We start from the raw sequence: 24,920 nt of genomic DNA, 5'->3' as shown, positions 1-24,920 counted from the left end.
ACTTTGGAGCAACCGCATATCTATACAGCCATTACGTAAAAGGCACTGTCCAGCATCTGCAGCTAAAGTATTAAACATTTTCTTAATAGCTGGCAGATGCCGTAAGTCTCATTGCACGCTGCCCAAGTATCTGAGCGGTGCAAGATTTCCGGTGTTCCAGGTCCTTTCCCAGGGTTCTGGTTTCCTCAGAATGAGGGACAGAAGAGACTGTTGTGTGTTTATGATGCATGGTTTATTTACACATATGTGCAACCTGACCTTACGATGGAGGGGCTCACGGCATTAACATCTCAAGAGGGTCTTGCTTCTCCCACGGCCACACCCTTGGATCCCACACCCTTGGATCCCAGCAGAAACCAGGCATGGCTCTGCCTCTCAGCTGCCCAGCCTGCTTGTAGCTTTTAGCTCCCACACACAACTTTTGCCTTTCTAACTACTAGAGTCAAGGGAGGGAGGCCCACCCATTTGCCCTCTGGCACAGAGCCACTTCCTTTGTTACCTTACCAACCCAAACTTAGCAGGCCCGATACCAAGAAGCTGGTCTGACAATTGGATCCTTGTTGGATCCAGGAATTAGATCAGGGATGCAGCCTGCCCACCCCCCTCCCAACTCACTATGATGTTACATTTGTCAAAATCCCATTTGGTTTGTGTTTATTAACCTCTCATTCATTCAGGCGCTCACTTTTCATCTACAGTTTTCTTAATTTTGGTATCTCTTTTTATAATGCTCTGCCACCTGCTGCGACAGCAGTAGAGACCATAAAAAGAGCCCTGCTGGGTCAGGTCAAAGACTCATCTAATTTAGCATCCTCCACATGCTTTGGGAAACACACAAGGAGGACCTGAGTGCAACAACACTCTCTACACCAGGGGTAGGCAACCTAAGGCCCGGAGGCCGGATGCAGCCCAATCGCCTTCTAAATCCAGCCGCCGGACAGTCCAGGAATCAGCATGTTTTTCATGAGTAGAATGTGTCTTTTTATTTAAAATGCATCTCTGGGTTATTTGTGGGGCATAGGAATTCATTCATTTCCCCCCAAAAAATATAGTCCGGCCCACCACATGGTGTGAGGGACGGTGGACCGGCCCAAGGCTGAAAAAGGTTGCTGACCCCTGCTCTACACACATGTTCTCCAGCAATTGGTATTCAGAGCCACGCCATTCAGATAATGGAGTTAGGACATGATCACAGTGGCTGGTGGCCTTGGATAAACCATGGATTTGTCTAATCCAGGCATAGGCAAACTCGGCCCTCCAGTTGTTTTGGGACTACAACTCCCATCATCCCTAGCTAACAGGAACAGTGGTCAGGGATGATGGGAATTGTAGACCCAAAACATCTGGAGGGCCGAGTTTGCCTATGCCTAATCTAATCCTCTTTTAAAGACCTCCAAGTTGGTGGCCATCATCACACCTTGCAGCAGCTCCTCTTCTTAACCACCTTTTTGTTTTTGCCCACTTTGGGGAAAGCTATCACCACCTATGGGGGCCATTTTGTTTTCCCAAAATTCCCCATAACAGCACAATACCCAGGGCACTATGGGAAACGGTGCCCCATCATAAGCCCTCCCCCAGTATATGCCACAAAATGATCTGATGTTCAGAGAATTCTGGGGAAGGACATAATGGCAGCTGCCATGAGCTGCCACCCAAGATGGAGATAAACCCTCCGCCTCTGGTGCCCGAATGGAGCACATAGTTTCCCTGTGTTTTATTTTAGGAACAAATGGAAATGGAACCCAAGGGACTCTATGCTGTTGAATTTTCTTTGTTCCAAAAAGAATGTGTGATCCTAATCCGAAATCCACCACTTCTTCACATGAGGAAAATCCCATTCCATGGTACCACCACCTAACTATGTCTTGGGGTACGCAAAGCAATTGCTTTGTGTAGCTATTAGTATACTTTAACGACACAGTATAACCACATTACAAAGAAAGGACTAATGGGGTGGGGGGTCTGCATTTTTAAGGGGGCTTCCATTATGGGTTCTAAGGAACTGGGTGAACTGAAACAGTTCTTCATGAGACATATTCGGCACTATTTCCTTTCCTACAGAAAATGCATTTCAGCACTAAGTTGTGGACAAATATCTGGTGGGCTTTCACAGCAGATTTCCAAGAGAAAAAAGAGCAAAGCCAACACTGACCAAGATTGTGGATAACATGACTGAATCCAAAGCCACGGGGGGGGGGGGCGACACAACATTAAAAATCAACACATCGGAAAAACCACTTTTGTTGGTTTCTTGCCTGCATCTTCCTGATGCTTTTTCTATTTTAGCAAAGTTTCCCAGCAAAGTTCTCACTGGGCTATTTTGAGGGCACTCCCCACCCAAGGAGTTTTGCTTCTTCTGCATAGCTTGGGGGGTTCCCCCAAGTCCACTCATGCCTCCCTCTTGTCAGTGGGTGGTCCCTTTATGGCCCTATAAGCAATGACCTGCCCCACCCAAGGACTGGAATCAGCATAAAGTATATGATAACAAGCAATACTGCATCCTCGTGAAAGCTCAAAGAACCATACTTAGTCCTTCACTTTATCACAACAACTCAAGTGATGTGGGTCAGGGTGAGAGACAAAGGCTAGTCTTACGGTGCAATCCTATACATGCCTGCTCAGAGCTTAATCCCACTGTGTTCAATGGGGGTTCTAAGTTTGTGAGGTACAGGACTGAAACCCCAGTGAATTTTACAGTGGAGCAGGGATTCAAATTTGGGTCTAGCACTCTGACCACTGCACCACACTGGCTCTGAATACATTCTTTTGTATTTGGGGGGGGGGGAATAGAAACAGAAATTTGAAAAATTAATTTTGAATTTAAAGCACGTTGTAATCACGTAAGAAGAGAGCTCTTTACATTTTTACTTTTATTCCCAGCTCCCCCCTCAACTCTCCTTCCAGCCTTAAGGGTAAGGGTGGATAATAATTTTAGAATGGCGAAAAGGCTCTTTGATGACACACCAAACAGAAAGACGCACAACTTGCTAAATCCCTGAAAATTAAATTGTAGCTAGCTTATACCAGTGCTTGCTTCCATGCAAGAATAATAATAATATACATAAAGAAACAAATCCACCTCAGTCATAATGTTTGCCTCATTTATTTGTTTGTGTTTACTTTGTGGAAAATGAAAGTGTTTTCAGATTTGCTTTTAAGGTCTTTTGTTTCCACAGTATCAACAAAATAAGCTCTGTAACCTAGAATGTTTCTTTGGGAGCTGGGATTTTTTCGTGTGGAGTGGGGGGGGGGGAGTACTGCAGAGCTCATGACAAAATAATGAGAATTGAATCTGGCTGCCTCTTGTGGTCTGGAACATGAAAAGCAAAAGGATTTTATTCTGAGGCTATAAATAACCACTGCCATTTACATTCAAAGACCAACCACGGAAAATTGCAGACCCCAGAGGAGAGCCTTAAAGACTGACATCGGTAGCTGATGGTAGAAGAGATACAGGAAAATGCTTTGCAGTTCCTATCAGGCCAAAATATTCCTCTGTGCCCCACTTATTTCCTCTGGCGAGCACATAATTAAGATGGTTAGCAGCAGGCACTGTGGATCAGGGTTTGCATAACTAGAACATCTTTATATCAAGATGTACAGAATGAACCTATGGAGCCTTTCCCAGTATGTTAAGCTGTCACAGCTCTCCCTGATGTCTAACCCACAGCAGAGTCCCCCTATTATCTTTCCTGCGTTTTTTTCTCCTTCTTGTTGTTTAACTGACTGCTTCCCCGTCCCTCCCCTTCTCTTCAAATCTATCAGGTTCATCAAACTGGTGAAAAGCAAAAAGGAAAGGCATGTTTTCCCCGGAGGCAATGCTGTTTCACACTTTGAGAAAGACGATTTCAGCTGTCTCTTTACAGGAAGTAAACAGCTCCCAAGGAAAAGCCTGGGCAAATGTCAACACTCTTGTTCATAAATGGTTTCGCCGCTCCTTAGAAAACCAGGCACTTACAGGTCAACAAAACCAAATAGTGGGAAGGGATCTCAAGGGTCCGGCATCTCATGATTGAACCTGCACCTAGTATGACAAGACAAGGATGCCTGGGATCTTGCACACTCTGCAAAGGAAACATGAAGTCTGCAAGTAGCAATGCTGTCTGAGGCAGTGGCCATAGACCACCTGGCTTGCAGCTTTTAAATCAGTGGCATGGAAGTCTGTGTTCCTCCAAATGTTGCCCCCCCCAACCAGCCCCAACTAGCAATTGATGTCTTTTAAAAATTATTTATTATGGGGGGTGGGGGGTGTAAAAGTCACCTTATGTGGGCATAGTCCTTTTTTTAAAAAAAGCGGCATGTTGATAATGTAAAGAAAACTAAGTTATCTCACATTAAAACCAATGGGATTTGCAAGAGCTTAGTTTTGGCCCAAGCTCCCTAACAGGGTGTAAGACAATGATCACTTACACTTTCATACTGACCTGACAAATCCTTCATTTGCTGTTTGCACAAGGCTGCAACTTTCAGAAACAGTGCAATACCAAATGTTTCTTCTTGAGTTCTAGCAGATTATGCCCTCTGAACCATACCAGAGCTGCAGGGACATAGCTAGCTGCTCTGGCACTTGGAGCGGCACTGCAGGCCAGGCCCCATGGTTAGTGTCACCCCCCATGTTGTGTCATTTTGTCACACCCCCCCTCAAGGATGACACCCAGGGTGGACTGCACCCCCCACACCTCCCTTCCTACACCCCTGCAGAGCTGTTGCAACTATTCATACACACACTACCCTCCAAATTGTAAGCTGAAAGGAACTTTTCCAACAGAGCCTAGCCCATCAGAGACTGACAACAATGATTTGAACTGCAAGATATGTAAATGAAGGTGAAAAGGCAACATAAGTTAGCTAACAAATCCTCAATCAGCAAAGCTCAGTTCCAGCGAAACAAGCATATCACATGTTTTCCCACTCCCATCATTAACAGGCTAGCATTTACTCTACTTCTAATTATCTTGCGTACTGGCCAGCGCTAAAGACTTAGATCATTCATCAATAAATAATGGCTGTCCACTGCTCTGGCTAAAACTCCGATTCCCAAACAAGCATAGAAAAGTTTGTAGCAAGCCTTTTAAGTGCTGGAATTTGCCCCTTTTCCACAACGTGCAGTTTAGAATGTATATATACAGAGAAAGTTGACCCAAGACCCAGGGAAACTTGGGTCGGGGTGGAGAGCGGCATCTGCCAGTGGGCTAGATTATCAGCTTCCCCATGGTCCCACTATGGGCCACCTTAGCAGATGGATGGAGCCTTCCACCTGTCAATCACACGATGCCACCATGGCAGCAGGTGATCCAACTTCAAAGGGACAGGGGCTTTGGTGTCTTGGGGGGGGGGGGTTTGTAAACACCCGGGATGCAAATAAGAGACTGAAAATTAATCTGGCTTTTTTTAACGAAGGCTAAATATACTTCTTCCATTCAAAAAGGCAAACGGGGGGAAATCCCAAAGAAAAAGCCATCCATTGTAGCAGAACAACTCACTACCATCTAAAACCCTCTCTCGTGCATTTGACTTCCACCCCTCTCCATTTTCCAAAAAAAAAGACGAGTACAATTTTTTTTAAAAAAAAGTCATTCAATTGCATTAGAAGGGAAATGCTGTAGGATTAAACAAGTAGAACTGAATTAGAAAATAAAAGGGGAAACCCATCCACATCTGGAAGGACCATTTCCGCTTATTAGCAATGTAACGAAGCGCATACTCACCAAAAGAGGAGCCAATCAGAAGGAGCCCGTAGGTGAGCCAGCAGAATCCATCAGAGAGCAACACATGGAAAAGAGCGAGAGAGGCAACATATTGATTAGCCAGGCAACGTAGCTTTCAAAAACAGCTGTACGTACAAGTGACCTTAATCCACAAAGGCGAGAGAGTTCATACCTACAGATTTACTTTATTTCCCCCTAAAGTCTAGCAGCAGTTGTTCCTTAAGATCTCCTGCAGAGCAAAAAGCAACCAAACTAGCCAGAAATTCATTCTGGACTCTTTTTAGAGGTATATTTATAATTAAAAAGAGCTAGGATGGGTGGGGAGGAAGGTTTAAAAACCAGCCATGTGTTATTTAAAACACAGACGCTCCAAGCATCCTGCATATGGCCAGCGTGAGTGTTCCTCGTTTTTTGTTTGTTTTTTAATCTCAGCGATGTGGCTTTATGGGAAGCTTTGGGTGGTAATCTCGCATACGGATCCGATTTTCACAACCCAAAAATCAAGGAGAGCGAGGAAATGACAGAGAATCCAGCAGAGTTTGGGAGAGGGGAAAATACGATGCTGGAATTTGGAGGCTAGGGGGGAGCCTATCGGCTGCATGCTCCACTTCTTGCTAGGTCTGGCTAAGCCTGGATCAGTTACGTAAGGGAAGCCTTGTTGGGATGGGGGAACTGGTGGTCTGAATCTGTCCAGCTCAAACTCTTAATGGGTTCTGACTGAGCCCTCTAGCGGATTTTATTTTTTTTACAAAAAAACACATACTTTTTAATTAAATTAACACTGCAAGCCAGCTGATCATCCCAAATCCTACACACAAAAGTCGGCGACAAGTAAACACACCAGGTTGTTTCTGTTTAACTATAGTTCCGCAGTTTAACTATGTGGTGCACAAAGGAAGAACTTCTTTTTAACTGTTCTGAATGTCACTGGGTGCACACAAGCATTATGAAAGGAGGAGGAGAACTTTCCTCTACCTACTTTCTCCATATCATGAATAATTTTGGCAGTCTTCTGTCATGTTACCTCTTACTCGTCTTTTCTCCAGACTAAGGCACCGCACTGGCTACCCGTCACCTTAGAGTTACAAAACATTGTCTGTCTTCCGGTTCATTATGGAAGTTTCATCGGATGCTTTTGCCTGAAGACAGGGGGCGAGCAGGGCATGAGCTTGCAAAAGCAATTTCCTAACGCCAGTTCACAAAGAGAGAAAGAGGATGAAATCTTGACTTTGCTTCTATCTTTGCCCAGTGAGGATAGACAAGCACAGCTACACCAATGTCCTAAGGTACCCCTGCCCGTACGGGCCAGTCTTGACAGACTCTAGGGTTGTGCGCCCATCTCACTCAAGAGGCCGGGGGCCAGCGCTGTCCGGAGACACTTCCGGGTCACGTGGCCAGCGTGACAAAGCCGCATCTGGCGAGCCAGAGCCGCACACGGAAACGCCGTTTACCTTCCCGCTAGTAAGCGGTCCCTATTTATCTACTTGCACCCAGGAGTGCTTTCGAACTGCTAGGTTGGCAGGCGCTGGGACCGAACGACGGGAGCGCACCCCACCAGGGGGATTCGAACCGCCGACCTTTCGATCGGCAAGCCCTAGGTGCTGAGGCTTTTACCCACAGCACCACCCGTGTCCCACACAATGTCCTAGGTGTCCCCTATTGTTTGATGTGAGCAGCTGTCTGCTTCCACTCCCTTGCAGGAGACTGCCGGGGGGTGAGTGAGCATCATCATCAAAGTAACCACAAAGTCCTATATCCAGACAATGGCAATGTATCTAACCTAGCTCTATGACTACCAGAATCAAGGTTATGGTCTCTTTGGCCTTCCTTTGTCTGCCATCGCAGGAGATGGATGGGGAGTCTAAGTGAGCTTGGAGACGTGATTAGGCTCATTTGTCTTGCACCTGCTACCTCCATAGTTGGGAAAGGGTGGGGTCCGGTCAGTAGCCTGAGCTGCCATGTGGGACGAAGCCAGCAAACAGTCATGTGCAAAATGCAAATCACAGCCAAGGGACTAGCCAGGAGCAGAGCGCTAAGGACTAAGCTATGTAAAAGTGATACAGTGGTACCTTGGTTCTCAAATGGCTTAGTTGTTGAACAAATCACCTCCCAAACACCGCAAACCCAGAAGTAAGTGTTCTGGTTTGCGAAAGCTTTTCGGTAGCTAAACATCCGACGCAGCTTCCACTTGAGTGCAGGAAGTTCCTGCAGCCAATCGGAAGCTGTGCCTTGGTTTTTGAACGGTTTCGCAAGTCGAACGGACTCCTAGAACGGATTAAGTTAGAGAACCAAGGTACCACAGTACTGCTAGAAACATATGAAACTAATAATAAAAGCTGAAACCACTAAGAAATCACAAGAGCCACTGAAGATGATGATGATGATTTTTTTGTGGGCCAGCCACTCTGGGGAAACTTCCAACATAATATGCAGAAGCACAGCAACAACCACCACAACACAACAGAACACCACACATTAAAAGCTTCCTGATACAGGGCTGCCTTCGGGTGTCATTTGAAAGTCGCGTAATTGTTTTATCTCTTTGACATCCGCCAGGAGAGAGTTCCACAGGGCTGGCGCCACTACCAAGAAGGCCCTCTGCCTGGTTCCCTGTAACTTCACTTCTTGCAATGAGGGCCTCAGAGCTGTACCCTAGTGTCCAGGCTGAACAATGGGAGTGGAGACACTCCTTTGGGTATACAGGGCCGAGACTGTTTAGGGCAGAGGTAAGCAACCTTTTTCAGCTGTGGGCTGGTCTACTGTCCCTCAGACCTTGTGGGGGGCTGGACTATATTTTGAGGGGGGGTAAATGAATGAATTCCTATGCCCCACAAATAACCCAGAGATGCATTTTAAATAAAAGCACACATTCTACTCATGTAAAAACACACTGATTCCTGGACCATCCGCGGGCCAGATTGAGAAGGCGATTGGGCCGGATCCGGAATCTGGGGCTTAGGTTGCCTACCCCTGGTTTAGGGCTTTAAAGGCCAGATGAGCGCTGCAACCCCAGAGTCGTTTGTGACTGGACTTCATGGACAGGGGTCCCTTTACCTTTAAAGATTTTGAATTGTGCTCAGAAATGTACTGGGAGCCAATGTAGACCCTTTAGGAGTGGTTTATATTTGGTCCCTGTGGGTACTCCCAGTCACCAGTCTGGCAGCCACACCAGCAGCCCAATTCTGCCAACAATACTAAAAGGCAAGATGTCCAGGACTGAATCTTCTCCAGTATTTCTTCAGGTCTGCAGAGCGCCCCAAGGGCTGGAGGAAAAGACCCAAGGGTTCACATTGGGCCCCAGGGCCTGAGGTTCTCCACTCCTCCTTTAAAAGGAGCAAGGTCTAATATACCCCACAATAAGAAGAGCCCTGCTGGTTTACATCACTCTCATAGAATTTGAGCTTTCTCCTGCTTTTCTGCCCGGCAACTGGCATTAGATGGCAAACCTTCCCTGGATACAGAGGCTCTGCTTAGCGCCCTTAGATAGAAAGAACTCAGCCCAGCTTTGGGTAGTGAATACACAGAAGACAAAGGACATTAGCGCACAGCGGTGGAGAAGGACCATGGAAAACATCCTCCCTCTCTTGGTTTAAGTCTCATCTCTCTCTCTCTCTTTCCTGATGCTTTGCTGAGCACCAGGCTCCCTGCCTGGATGAGAGCCGGCTCAGCGGCTCTTTCAAAAAGCAAACAAAACTGTCCTCCTCTGACCTGGGGATGTTATCTGGGCAGCCAGTGAATAAACAGCCCTCTCGAAGTCCACCTTCTGGAATAAATCCCAAGAGCTTTTTGGCCTCCCCAGCCTAGGCAGGGACACAGATGGTCCTGGAGATTATAACATATAGGGGAATTAAACAAGGCCACACAAATGAGCTTCCTCATTCAACCCGCCCCCCTCCGCAGGGTTGGCAGGTGCTCCTGGGGGCTGGTGGTCAGGATGTGTTCATTACAAATTGTTTACCTCTGGTGTCCTGCTATGCAACGGACAGGCGAAACGTGGCACACAAAAGGGGGTTGAGAGATGAGAAAGATAAAAATGGGGGTGGGAGGGGGAAGACAGGCAGGGCTGGGAACCGGAAGGGCCAGCTGCCTATTGAGAACAGAGACCCTTGCCGTCATGTATTCCTCTCCTTTTAGGCTTGGTTTTGTGCGTTTTTTAATAGTCTCCCAAGAACGATTAGGGTCCGGGTGGCAGAATTGCACACAGGGAAGAGGCTCTGCAGCTGGGATTGATCATGCTGGGGAAGGAAATAAATAAATAACAAGACGTGATATTTATCTTGCTGAAAAGACCCTTCTGCAAAAGGCCATCATCCATGCTTCGGCGATCACAAACGCTCGTCCGAAAAGATAAAATAGGATAAGGAATTATGTTGGCTTTGTGCTTGAGGTCCCATCCCATTCGTGTGACTTCTGCTGTATAATGAGACATGGCACCGGTGGGGGTATTAAATTACTTAAAATCTCGATGGGCGGAAACCAATCCCTCCCCTCCCCACCACACACTGAACACACACACAGGCAAACATGCGGAAGGTTGCAATGCCAACCCCATTTGCTAAAGTACTAGGACAACGGTAGCCAAACTGCAGCCCTCCAGATGTTTTGCACTGCAACTCCCATCATCCCTAGTCTTTGGCCATGCTGGCTGGACCTGATTAACAGAATCTCATAGCACTCGCTACAGAGAGAGTGTGGCAATTCTATAATTCTTCCCTGGCTCGGATTTGCATCTCAGGCAAAGAAAAATCAAGCTCCTTTCCTCTTCCCGTGCAACCATATCAGAGTCTAATTTGCTTGGACTCAGCCATATTACTTCCCTTCTTGTTGGAAGGGAGGAGAGAAAGAGCTCCATTCCAAGTCAAGCCAGGATCCAAGCTTACTGATCACTAAAGTGCCTATCACATAAAAAGTTCATACAGGAAAGGGTCAAAGCTCAGTGGTAGATTATATCTACACGGATGGCCCTGCACAAAATAGTATTATTACAGTGGTACCTCAGGTTAAGTACTTAATTCGTTCCGGAGGCTCGTTCTTAACCTGAAACTGTTCTTAACCTGAAGCCCCACTTTAGCTAATGGGGCCTGCTGCTGCTGCCGTGCCGCCAGAGCACAATTTCTGTTCTCATCCTGAAGCAAAGTTCTTAACCTGAGGCACTATTTCTGGGTTAGTGGAGTCTGTAACCTGAAGCGTATGTAACCTGAGGTACCACTGTTCTGCATAATCATGGGGCTCCAGGTGACTCCAAATCCATAAATCTGCAGAAAACAGCAACCAAAATCCTTGGGGGTGTGGAGCACCTTCCTTACAGAGGGAAAGACAACTAAGAGGAGAGGGATGTGATACAAGATTTACAAAGTGATGCATGGTATTGCAGAGAAAGTGGCGTTCTTCTCCCTCTCATAGTGACAGCTGAGTCTCAAAATTGCTCAGCTTCAAAAGGGATGCAACCCCAAACACACACTTGGCCCACAATAGTCAAGTTTTTATAAAAGCCATTTGCTCCATAGGCTATGAACCTCAACTCCTCCCTGACCCACCCCCCTTTAAAAAAGTAGCTATCAACCATCACACTACAGAAGCGAATGAGAATGCAGACAACAGAAGAAAATACAGCTATCCATGTACACGCGTATTGGCAAAGCCATGTGCACTAATGGGCAGAAGAGTATTTACACTTGTTTGCGCATGACACCTCCCTCTCCCTCTCTTCTCTCTCTCTCTCTCTCTCTCTCTCACACACACACACACACACACACACACACAGACACCATCTTCCATTTTCTGTTCCCCATCAGAGAAAAGCACCAAACAGTGCTGCTGCTGACCCCATCTGCCTGCTTGAAGAAACGAGCGACTCGGAAGGCGGCAGATTGGACAGGGACAATCTGTCCCATCCGCGAGAGGTTTACCTTCACGTCACAGACACGTGCGCTCACCATAACATCAACAAGACTGCGGGAAAGTCACGTTACAGCACAACGTGGAGCGGGGGGGGGGGGAGGGAGTAAGTGGGTCATGCATCGCCCTCACTTACGTCGATCCCTAATGCTGTAATTAATGGAGCTTCTGCGGGAGATGTTTACTATTTAGAATGCTAACTGTCATCAGAGCCAGCAGATCTCTAGGTGTATGCAGATAATTTTAGATGTGTGTGTGTATATGTTTGTATCTCAATACAGACATAAATATTTCCAGGTAGTCACTTAGTTTCTATTTTTGCTACTCATGTTTGCTCCACTTATTATCAATTACTATTATTATTATTCATTGAGCTTATTAGTTGCCTTTTAAAAAAACCAATGTGACTCGAAGTACAACAAATAAATAATATGCATCAATACCAGGGTAAAACAAACCATAGTAAACTCTAAAGCACATTCATATTTTTAAAAGGCAGGATTAAAACGCCACATCCATGGAATGAGGCGCTTATCGAGAGGTTTGCAAGCTGTCCTTAAGCACAAGGACATTTTTTGCAAAAACGGGCCTTCCTTCTCTCATACCTTCCGTCTCCTTTTAGTGTCCTCATCTCGTGATAGTGGGCTGCTTGAAACCGCAAGGCATTGCAATCAATGCAGCAGTGGGAATGTTGAAATCCACCCAGGAATTCTTTCAGCATAAAATCGTTCTGACCAGCGCCAAATCCCTGTCCTTCTCTCGGCACTGTTCTCGCGGGGGGCCAAAGTCCTTCTGATCAAGGCACAGCCCATAGTCAGTGTGAGGTCAGTAGAGGCCTCCAGCACACCAGGTCCAGGTCTTCTCAGAGTCAGGCCGCTTGGGAATTCAGCCAAAATTGAGTGGCAAACTCCATCTAAGGCAAAATACCAGCCCAAGACCCGAAAATCATGGTCGCGTGCGCAGACACCGAAAATCGTGGACAGGCAGGTGTGATCTGGCCCAAGGAGGGATCTCCGCAGGACTGATCCAGCCCAGGCAAGATAAACCATGCTGACCCCTAGCTTAGTGCTTCAGAAAATGTGTTATTTGGTAAGTTCACCTTTAAATGTGAACTGAACTGAGGTTTTCCCCCCACCCAGCAGGCAGCATCTGAACCAAAGTCAGCCACCCCTGGGCACAGGATTGCCCCATGGCTCCCACTATTTTCCAAGGGTTTCATAAATTTGCTCCTTGGCAGAACTGTGCTGTCAGTTACATGGACTTAGGCTGAGTTATAGCACTACACTGAAACTCCTTCCCATTATAAAGCTGCATGGTTAAAATGTGTGCCCTCAAGCAAAACAAACAAACCAGGGTTGGATGGGGAAAGGGAAGGGGATTTGGGAAAGGGTTATATTCAGACAGGTATCGGTACAACACTGAAACATCTAACCCTATCCCTGGACATTCTTGCAGAAGCAGGCTAGTCCTGAACATGATATCTGCACTTAACCTTTGCAGGCTGCCAGGTCATTTCGATGGGGCGGTGGGGGACGTTATGGTGAAGATACTGGCTGACCTTCTGAAAGCATTCCTTGGCATGCAGAACTAATGCGTTTTCCCTGTTTCAAAGACGACTTGATGGCTCGATAAGGGGAGATAATGGATATACATACATTGATCAGGAATGGGGTGGAGGTGGGGAGCAACATTAGAGGAGGAAAAATGATGAGCAGGGTGAAGGAAGAGGGCAGCAACGCTGCATGTAGACGCCAGGACTCTCCCTCAAGCATTGCCATGTGCACTTAGATATGTGCTTTATCCCCTAGAGAGGTGCTAGCAAGCACCATTAGGAGGAGCAAATTAACAAAACCCTTGGAAATTAGTGGGAACCCTGCTTTGGGTTTAGTATTGGGCTTTGGGGAGAATTGGGATTATTGTGCCTATAACAGCAGTGTGACAGGCAGAAATTCAGCCAGTTAAGTCTTTTTCTAGTAAAGGTAAAGGTACCCCTGCCCGTACGGGCCAGTCTTGACAGACTCTACGGTTGTGCGCCCATCTCACTCAAGAGGCCGGGGGCCAGCGCTGTCCGGAGACACTTCCGGGTCACGTGGCCAGCGTGACATCACTGCTCTGGCAAGCCAGAGCCGCACACAGAAACGCCGTTTACCTTCCCGCTAGAAAGCGGTCCCTATTTATCTACTTGCACCCAGGAGTGCTTTCGAACTGCTAGGCTGGCAGGCGCTGGGACCGAACAACGGGAGCGCACCCCGCCGCGGGGATTCAAACCGCCGACCTTTCGATCGGCAAGCCCTAGGCGCTGAGGCTTTTACCCACAGCGCCACCCGCGTCCCTTTCTTTTTCTAGTATGGAAACACAATTACCAGGGAAAGCTTCACCTGTTCACATTCTGCCTGTCAGACTTTTTATTATTTTATTACATGTGTGGCCACTGGTTTATTTTTGTACACTCTACTCCAACTGCAAAAAGGGACAAATATTTGCACATGACACAAAGAATATGCAAATGTGTGTCCTGTTTTGTCTGTGGGTTAAAGGGTCCAGAAAATCTTGTAGCCAATCCCCAATACCAGGGGTGGGCTGCTTTAAGGCTGGCAGGATCTACTACTTTTTCTCTTAGATCCATCAGGTTCACCAGCTACAGCCAGGTATAAGATCAGGCACAGGCAAACTCTGGCGCTCCAGATGTTTGGGACTACAACTCCCATCGTCCCTAGCTAACAGGACCAGTGGTCAGGGATAATGGGAATTATAGTCCCAAACATCTGGAAGGCTGGAGTTTGCCTATGCCTGTATAAGACAGTGGAGCAGGCAGGCAAGCATATGCTAAAAATGAAGGGAGAGGGTGTCTCTGAGCACATGCTCAATCTGGACACTTATTATCAGACCCAGAACTGATCTTACAAGCCCTTCCACACAAAAATCCACTCCTGGTTTTCCCCCAAGTGTTCTTTTCATCTGTCTAACTTGTGAGGGGGTGTACAGTGGTACCTCGGGTTAAGTACTTAATTTGTTCTGGAGGTCCCTTCTTAACCTGAAACTGTTCTTAACCTGAAGCACCACTTTAGCTAATAGGGCCTCCTGCTGCTGCCGTGCCACCGGAGAACGATTTCTGTTCTCATCCCGAAGCAAAGTTCTTAACCTGAGGTACCATTTCTGGGTTAGCGGAGTCTGTAACCTGAAGCGTATGTAACCTGAGGTACCACTGTAATTTTAGTTGTTGCTGTTAGACCATTGGGAGTCGGAAATCCTTGCTGCTCTACTACAAAGCACCCAGCACTCTACCAGGAGAGCTCAATCCACCTTCTGCCAGCCCTTCATTGACACGCCCTGTCCTCTAGCACCAGCCTCAGAGCATCACTTGCAGCACAGACCCAGCACAGTTGGCGGGAGCAGGCAACTCGGAGAATTGGTAAAGACACATAAACTAGATCTATTGCTCAAATCCGGGCCGAGGTCAGCCGTGGCCAAAAGTAATTACTATCTGCGGGCCTAGCCAAAATGAATTGCAAATCACTTCTAAGAAGAGGATTTGCTTACATCTCTCGCACAGTGATCCTTTGCAATGTAGCAAGAAGGGAAGCCTGTGCTCAGGATGGATGAGGAAGGTTATTAATGGACCTCAGTTTGGGGGGGGGGAGGTATTAAGGCAAGGCAGGGTGGGGCATTTGGAAAGCATTGAGATACACCCCTTGATTAGAGTCACCGATTAGGGTTTGCTTACAGGTTGGGTTTCAAGGAAGCAAATGAGTCATTAAAGTGGTAATAGCTTCTTCACAACATTCCTCAGGGGTTTTGGAGAGATGTTGCAAGAAATTTTGTCTTTGGCAAGCTTGGGGTGGCAGCCTGGGCCACTTGCAGCAGGCAAGACCTTTATTAGGACCAACCAAAATGTCACAAATGAGCAAATACGCTTTCAAGTTCTTCAGACTTCTTCATCAGGCAGGACGCTAAAAAACAGGAGTGGGATATGAGGCAGAGAGAGAAAGCTGACCTTAAAACCATAAAGCCTGCAGTTGTAGTAACTGTGCAGTGCAAACACCGGTCTTGAAAGACCTTACTCTGTCTCACAGAACGTTTCCAAGCACTATTCAAAGTGTTGGTACTGACCTTTAAAGCCCTGAATGGCCTCGGCCCAGTATACCTGAAGGAGCATCTCCACCCCCATCATTCAGCCCGGACACTGAGGTCCAGCGCCGAGGGCCTTCTGGCTGTTCCCTCACTGTGAGAAGTGAGGTTGTAGGGAACCAGGCAGAGGGCCTTCTCAGTAGTGGCGCCCGCCCTGAGAAACACCCTCCCTTCAGATGTGAAGGAAATAAGCAACTATCTTACTATCATGGAAGAATGCCAAGTTTCCTGATTTACAGCATGCATTTCCGCACCACTCTATGCGGAAATACTCACGGACCACTACCTGCTGACTGCAAGAACAGAGGATGTTTTATCATGTTTTTAATATTTGGTTGGGAGCCACCCAGAGTGTCTGGGGAAACCCAGCCAGATGGGCCGGGTATAAATAATAAATTATTATTATTATTATTATTATTATTATTACCTACTCAAAAGTAAGCACCACCAAGTGGACCATCAAGGCCAATGTTGTGTTCCTATGCATGTTCACTCAGGAGTAACTCCCACTGTGCTCAGTGGGGCTTCCTGGATAGAAAGCAAGTTTAGGATTGAAGCCTTAATGGGACTGGCCTCTCAGGTGCTAAGTTGGAACAAAGAATGGATGATCTCTATTAAATTGGGCATGTGGCAGGTGCCTGTTTTCAAAAGAGCCATTTCCTCCTGGGTGACAAAGAATAGGTAGCTCCTATTCTAGAACGATGCTTACCATCATTAAATGATATATATGTGCATCACTTAAGAAATTTTAAAAAAGCAGAGCTGGCCCAGGACATTTAAGCAGGAATTCCTCCTCCCAACCCCCCAAAAGAATCTCAACCAAGGTGCATAATACTCAAGACTAGCTAAGTTGTTTTAGCAGCCAAGGCTGAAAAATCCTACAAGGGCATTGCCCCATCCCTGGCAATAAAATACAATCACCATCACAATACAGCAAGCAGTTTAATGCCCTTACGTGACTCCCAAAATCATCTGCCTCAGGTGGCTGCAGAGGTGGATCTAGGGAGCAGGGCGACAGGCAAGCACTTACTGGGCTTTGGGAAGGAGGAAGGAGGTCTCTAGGACCCTGTCACTGCCCTCACACCTCCTTCCAGCACTTTGTTTACCTGGCTTTGGGAAGGCAGCACTGTGAGGGCTGCACGGGGGTGTCAAGGTCCTCCCCTGTGGCTGCCTCACTCTACCTAATGGCAGGAGCGGGAAAGCACATGTCATCTATTTAGAACTATTATTTCTCTTATATGCAAGTTTATAGAGATTTAATCTACAGTCGTACCTTGGAAGTCGAACGGAGTCCGTTTGACTTCCAAAACGTTTGGAAACCAAAGCGTGTCTTCTGATTGGCTGCAGGAAACTCCTGCAACCAATCAGAAGCCGCGGAAGCCCCATCAGACGATCAGCTTCCAAAAATAGTTTGCAAACCAGAACACTCACTTCCGGGTTTCGATTGTTGGGGAGCTGATTTGTTCGGGAGCCAAGGTGTTTGAGATCCAAGGTACGACTGTACTGGCTAACAACCAGTAAGGTAAATCTTTTTAAATTTCTTTAAATTTGGGGCACAACCTTCAAATAAGGCCGAGGTAGTGATGTCACCCAATTAAGTACCAAGTTCAGAGTACAGGGGTACCTAGGTTCCTGAACAAATTGGCTCCCAAACGCCACAAACCCAAAAGTAAGTGCTCTGGTTTGCGAACATTTTTGGAAGCCAAATATCTGTTCCAGCTGTTGGCATTGTTTCCAATCAACCAATCAGAAGCCACACCTTGGTTTTCAATTGTTTTGAAAGTCGAACTGACTTCCAGAACAGATTGAGTTCGAGAACCAAGGTACCATTGTAGTCACAAATGATTAATTTTAATGCTCCCACAACAAACTTCCGCCGAGTGACGCTGTCACCTTTTACATGCCTTTTTGTTTTCAACCTTACCTTGTTTGTTTCACCCCTTCTGCATATACACCTGTCACATTCATAATTCTTCACAACGCAACAGGTAAATTAGGCTTCACCAAGAGGCTCGTGTCACAAGAAACCAGTTTGCCTGAGGCAGAAAGGAAAGAGAGAAAATGCCATTACCATCTTAGAAGTCTGAAGCAACGAAGGTATTTCCATCATGCTGGATCCACAAATCAAGCACGAGCTGAGGCAGTAATGCTTCTCAAAAGCAGTTGCTGGAACCTGCAGGAAGGAGAGAGCGCTCTTGTCCCCGGGTCCTGCTTCTGAGTCTCCCACAGGCATCTGTATACTATACAGTGGTACCTCAGGTTACATACACTTCAGGTTACAGACGCTTCAGGTTACAGCTTTCGCTAACCCAGAAATACTGCTTCAGGTTAAGAACTTTGCTTCAGGATAAGAACAGAAATTGTGCTCCGGCGGCGCAGCGGCAGCAGGAGGCCCTATTAGCTTAAGTGGTGCTTCAGGTTAAGAACAGTTTCAGGTTAAGAACGGACCTCCGGAACGAATTAAGTACTTAACCTGAGGTACCACTGTACAGCAATTATGCCTTTCTGAATCTGCCTTAGCCCAGGAACTAACCAGCACCCAAAAAAAAGGAGTACTTTACTGGTATCTATAAGGATGTGACAGAGTATTACCTGCCCGAAAATTAAAGTGAAGAAGAGGATATTCAAGCTCAAAAGATCAGGTTTTTAATATAGCTTGGGCAGTTTGTTTTAAATATGGAAACTGAGTGCATTCTGTCCTTATGTAATTTCTATACACGCCACCCTAGACATTGCCTGTCATTTAAAAGTGTAATAAACACAAACAAGCAATGTGTTCCATTTCCCCCCCCCCCAAAAAAAAATTTCCAACTGAACATTGTCAGCTTACCAACCGCATATTCCACCCCTTCAGCTCCACATTTTGTGTGCAACTGTCATATCCCATTTGCTGCGGCTGTTTTCAGTAGCGGGCAGCATGGTGGGGCTGCATCGCTCACCTGACCTCCCTGCAGCTACGTTGCTGCTGCATCCTGGGATGGGGAAAGGGGAGAGAGGCGAGGTCAGCAGGGTGCAAACACACCAGCAGGACAACCAGACTGGCTCCGCTGGTGTGTTTGCACAGTGACAACTTGGCCACCACCTCACCTATCCCCGTCCTGGTATGAAAGAGCGACATAGCCAGAGGGAGGTCAGATGAGCCTTCCATTCCGAATCTGAAGGTGCATTTCGCCAGTTTGAGAGCCCAAGTACATCCTGGAGACAGAGGCAAGCAGGCACCCACATCCACACCCACACCCACAAGAACACAGTCTGTCCATTACCTGACCATTAAGGGTTTCCTCATCAAGAGGCGAGAGGCAAAAGAAAAACCATTAAGATAGGAGAGACCTCGCAGCCCTGGACAGAGCGTTGCTGAGCTCCGAGAAGCTGCTTGAACCTCTGGCAAACACAGTAACAGTTCCTTTGGAAAATAATTAGGCCAACTGCCACCCACACGCCCACACCCTCTGGCTGGGAAGCTTGCATCGTCCCCCTTTCCAAGTAAGCAGTGCTGGAAGTCAATCCTGGAAGTTGGGTAAACTCTGAACAGCGGACAATGGCAAACAAGGCCTGGGAGCCCGTCTGACAAGTTCCAGATTATGTAAAACACCCGAAAAAATCCATTGTGAACAAGGAAACGGCAGTCTGTTTCTGCCTTCAGCCAGCTGGCAAAAGCGGGGCCAAGGCCGCTTGCCAACTGCGAGAGAAAGTAATTTAAGCCCAGAGCGTTGCATCACCACATCAGCTCGTGATGCAAGGTGCCAGCGAGCAAAAGCAGCGGTAGCACTCTGAGACGGCAATCCAAAAACATACTTCCTTTATATGGTATTTCTTCCTTTCCCTAATCAGATGTTGCAACAGGCTCTCCTGCAACACAGCTGCAGTTTAAGGAGTGTGGATGCCGCAAGGCAACAAGCCTTTCTGGAAAGCAACGTCTGCAAGCAAGGAAGGATAGTGGGTGGCCCAAAGGTTCTGAGAATGGCAGCAGGACCTGTTACCAGCAATGTTAGCCATGTGGCTACATGTATAGGAGCCAGAACCTGGCTCAAATTGTTTGAGCCTAGTTTGTTTTCACTAACCACCGTTCCCTGAGCTTGGACAGCAAAGAGCACTGTGGAAGTCCTAAAAGGAGAACAGGATGTTTTGACCCCCCGATGCATGAGAAGGAAGCAGAAGGACTCATTCCCCTAATGCTAAACTGTGGTTTAGCATTGTTTCTGAGCAGGGTCCAAGTGTTTTGCTATTTTTATTTCATGCACTTTCATCCATGCAAAAACAAAAAAGCACCCAAATACTTTGGTTTAGCCCAATAGGAACAGTCACTCAGTGGAGAGCTAAAAAGAGGAAAATGAAAGCTCAAAAGAAATTGTTCCCTTTTAACTATGCCTAAATTTTATTCAACTTAAACCCCACAGGACCCACAAAGGCAGCCTTCTGTCATTAGTAAAGTCTCACCAATTTTACTAGAACTTACACTAACACACAGTAATTTAGCCATACTGTGCTTAATTAACTTAACTTGCTCCACCTTTGCTCTGCAAAATCATCAGAGTGAATCACTTTCAGGTTTCCCCACACAAAGAACTGAACCAGTTCCAGAGATGTGCCAAACCGATTACCAAACGGCTTGTGGTTTGAACTGAAACGGCTTCAGCTCCACCCCAGCCTAAAATGTTAATTATGTGCAAAGTAACCAACTGGATTTTGCACATTTGTGTACATGTGATAGATCTTCGATATCATAGCTGGCTGCTTTCTTCTATAGTGTTCTTACTATATTCATTTTTAAAAGGGATCAATCGTGCTGAAGGCATAACAATAAATTTGAGCAGGTGGTAATTATTCTTCTGGTCCTACATGCAGTCCAGATCCACAAGCAGGGAAGGGCGATGGCATGATTTCATTCAGAGGCTCTCCAATATGCATGTGAATAAGCTACTAAGAACAAATAGAATCATAGACTTGTATAGTTGGAAAATACAGAGAGTCATCTAGTTCAACCCCCTGCAATACAGGAATATCAACACATGGTCTCCCATCCAATTTAAACCGGACTGGACCCTGCTTAGCTTTGCAAATGTGCTAGCAATTTTTATTGCTGCACTGGAGGTCTAGATTTAAAGGGGCACACACCAGCTCCTTCTCTCCTTTGCCACAGGTATAGGAAACCATTGGGCCTCCAGATGCTGCTGGCCTACTATTTCCATCATCCTCAGCCATTGGTCATGCTTGCAAGGGCTGATGGGAGTTGTAGTTCAGCAACATCTCGAAAGCAAAAGATTCCCCCCTCCTGGCCTAAGCTTCAGATCCAGAGTCTGATTTGGCTAAGGGAAAGAAACAGGTTCATGTCTATTAACCCCCAGCAGGGCTAACAGCAATACCAGAGGGGGTGGGGTTCAGTTAGGAAATTGACATGGAACAGAGTGTAGCCAGTGTGGTGTAGTGGTTAAGAGCGGTGGACTCGTAATCTGGTGAACCGGGTTCGATTCCCCGCTCCTCCACATGCAGCTGCTGGGTGACCTTGGGCTAGTCACACTTCTCTGAAGTCTCTCAGCCTCACTCACCTCACAGAGTGTTTGTTGTGGGGGAGGAAGGGAAAGGAGATTGTTAGCCGCTTTGAGACTCCTTAAGGTAGTGATAAAGTGGGATATCAAGTCCAAACTCCTCCTCCTCCTCCTCCTCCTCCTCCTCCTCCTCCTCTTCTTCAGGGTGGACATTGTGTCCTATTTTGCAAGAGAACAGCCATATCTTTGAAAGGCTGCCTGGTCTAAGTCTGGTTGAGAGACAACTCCAGTGTTCGAAACTCCCATTGTTCTATGCACATTTGTGACAGGGAATTTCATTAGCACAAGCAGTTTCTCAGCTGCGCCTAAGATTTCAGATTAAAACTGCAGAGTGGAAGGAAAGGAGGACCTTTTTCTGCCTCCCCACTTCCAGCTACTCTCTGAAGACTGGAGAAGAGACCTTCTTAAGAATATTATCAGGGTGGGCAGGAGAAGGACTAGACCATGTGACAAATGAACATAATATTTGAGCTACAGTTCATTCATTTCAAGCTTTGTATTCTTGTTATATATATAAAAAAGTGTGCCTAGACATTCTGGTGTTGCACCATGACCTAGGCTTAAGTTGCCATTTAGCTCCTAGCTTTCATATTTCCATTTCTAACACTGGATAAATCATCCTTTTTTTATTTGAGTTTGGGATTTTTACATACTGGATAAATCATCCTAAGAAGGGGGAGCACGAGAGGACCTTGACATTGCCCATTCACAGTAAGCACATGGATAGCAGACTGAGCTGGTAGACAGGTCATACTCTATCCTATTTCCATTTAATTATAGTATTAATTACTAAATTTGCATCTATCCATAAAAATCAGGTCATGCAAATCCCTATCTTTTGGACTGATGCAGCTTGAGCTCACCAGTGGCAAAGGGTTTCACCCCTTCGCCTCAACCACCCTCCCAGAAAATTCAAACGCCAGTCATCACGCCCCTCCTGCCACTTCAGTTCCTGAGGGAAAATACTGCTAAAGGCTTTGAAGAGATCTGGGTCTCATTCCTAATTACATTAGGATGAATGGTTCAAACAAGAGTAGCACACCCTACCCAAAAATGTCTGGTGGGGCAAAGAAGCAAACCTGCCAGATCTCCATACTGAGCAGGTAATTGCCTTAAATCCTTTTTCTTCCTTTCTTTTTGGCTGACTCACTACAGGTGCCGAGCAAGGGGTAGGAACACACCTGCTGTCACTTCAGCTTGGAGCAAGCCATTTCTCAGAGCTAAGCAAGAACCCTCCTCTTGGTCGGAGGCAAGCTGCTCCTTCGACAGGGTTAATTCCTAGCCTGAGGCAAGAGAGCGATTTTGGGGCAAGGAGTTGCAAGCTGGCTTTGAGCCAAGTTCCACATTAAGCTTCATGCACAGCACACATCCGTGTCACTGGTTTGTCTTTAATTACATGTATGTGGGGGTTGCTGATTTTAATCCAGGTCACCATGGTGTGGGGAGGGGAGGTTTATTCCCCCCCCCTCCAGCTTGCCTCACTAAGACTGTCACACCCACTCATGTGGTTGAAGGCTTGAAGGAGGAGAAGGTCCCCCACATTAGGGAGGAATTTTCATCCTAATGGCAGGTAGGTGTGGTAGCAGTGCCAAATTTTCGTATAAGCTAAACAAGCTATAGCTTAGGGCCCCACTCTCTTGGGGGGCCCCAAAAAATTTCACTATTAATATACAGGTAGGTAGCCATGTTAAAGGGATGCGGGTGGCGCTGTGGGTTAAACCACAGAGCCTAGGACTTGCCGATCAGAAGGTCGGCGGTTCAAATCCCCGCGACGGGGTGAGCGCCCGTTGCTCAGTGCCTGCTCATGCCAACCTAGCAGTTCGAAAGCACATCAAAGTGCATTTAGATAAATAGGTACCGCTCCAGCGGGAAGGTAAACAGCATTTCCATGCGCTGCTCTGGTTCGCCAGAAGCAGTTTAGTCATGCTGGCCACATGACCCGGAAGCTGTACGCCGGCTCCCTTGGCCAATAAAGCGAGATGAGCGCCGCAACCCCAGAGTCGGCCAAGACTGGACCTAATGGTCAGAGGTCCCTTTACCTCTAGGTAGCCGTGTTGGTCTGCCATAGTCGAAACAAAATTATAAAAAAATCCTTCCAGTAGCACCTTAGAGACCAACTAAGTTTGTTATTGGTATGAGCACACGAAAGCTCATACCAATAACAAACTTAGTTGGTCTCTAAGGTGCTACTGGAAGGAATTTTTTTACTTTGTTTCAACTATTATTATACTTCTTGATTGTATTTCAGTTCAACAAAAACTTTAATAAAATACATATTTTGTTATGTGCAAATGGCTTTAGATACCTATTAGGTCCATAAATTACCATGTAGCATATATTCAACACAAAAAACAGTGACAATTTGTTGTTGACAAAGGACAGCTGGGCATACAAAGGGCCCCATTACCTTCAGTAGCTTAGGGCCTCATCAAACCTAAATCCAGCCCTGTGTGGTGTTATAACGGGAACGTGTCCTTGAACTACAACACCGTCTTGTCTATATGGAGAAGACAATATCAATAGTAGGTCCAATGGTCAAGAAGGCGACTTCTGCACAAGATATAGAAGGAAATGAGGATCAGATGGGGCTCGTCAGCTTGAGAAGGAAGCCAATCTAGGCTCCACTGCCTTGTGGGGCATCTCTGGGAGAAGAAAAGGCTAAGGAGGAAACTCTACACAAGTCCGGAGTGGAGTCCCTAAGACGGCTGAATGGCACCTTGCACACCTCCTTCCGGCAACTCCTGCAGCCCAGCTGTTGCCAGATGTATTGCTCTGCTTACCTTTGGACCACATCAACAAGGCCAAGAAGGGAGTCTTGTTGTCTTGGCAGCCCAGGACCTCCAAACACACTGCCCAGGCTTGCGCCCCAGGGAAGTCACTTCAGTGCTGCCAATGCAGCAGTTTGACTTCACCCGCAGAGGTGCACTCCATTGTCTCTCAAGACAGCTGGACGCCAGCGGTGATGATCCACATCACCAAGGTCTTTGAGGGAGTCGCTGCTAGGGAGTTGAGGAACAGAAGGGAGTATCCTGATCAATGACATGGCAGTAGCTGCCTGGGGGACCGGACAGAAGGATTCCACCCCAGAACATTTGGTTGCAGGTCCCACCAATTAAAAATGCTCAATGCAGTTATCTACTTACTTATTAAACTTATACCCTGCCTCGCCTCCCATAGGAGCCACAAACACAAATGTGATCAAGCGATACAGTCAAAAATAAAATAAAATATTTAAAACAGTTTCATTAGTCCGCTGGCAGAGATCAGCAACTACATAGCAATGACAAGCCCATTTCTTTTTTGGGGCCATTTCCCTTCCATCAATTAGGACTGCATTCAAGAAAATAGCTTCCACTGCCCTCCACTGCCCTTGTGCTTTGGCAGATGGCCACGCTACATTTCCCGACACAATTGCCGCGTCTGGCTGGGCTCTTGCCAGAGTGGCTCGGTGCAGCATGTCACACCAGTGGCACTACCAGAGGCGCAGATGAGGAATCGCTTTCTGAGCCAAGCCAGAGGAGGCTTCGGGAATCTTCTAGAAAAGCTGCATTTTTTCCCAAGCTTCTGTTTGCTCATCATCTGGTTAGAACAGACTCCGAGAGCGTCTTTCATTTCCGCCCTGGGAACTTTATTTGTTTCA

At 46.7% G+C, this 24,920-nt stretch overlaps 1 protein-coding gene across 32 annotated transcripts in view; it reads right to left on the bottom strand.

The window, feature by feature from the left end:
- Nucleotides 1-24,920, bottom strand: part of EPB41 (erythrocyte membrane protein band 4.1) — a 136,124-nt gene that overhangs the window by 102,383 nt on the left and 8,821 nt on the right. For all 32 annotated transcript variants that reach the window (XM_083454821.1, XM_083454784.1, XM_083454792.1 and 29 more), the window contains exon 2: nucleotides 17,659-17,770. The gene's annotated coding sequence lies outside the window, so the exon portion shown is untranslated. The remainder of the gene's footprint in view (nucleotides 1-17,658; nucleotides 17,771-24,920) is intronic.

Source organism: Podarcis tiliguerta (assembly GCF_965153285.1).
Source record: "Podarcis tiliguerta genome assembly, chromosome: 8".
NCBI lineage: Eukaryota > Metazoa > Chordata > Lepidosauria > Squamata > Lacertidae > Podarcis > Podarcis tiliguerta.
The sequence above is the reverse complement of the archived record's forward strand: the minus strand, read 5'-3'. Positions and strand labels throughout refer to the sequence as shown.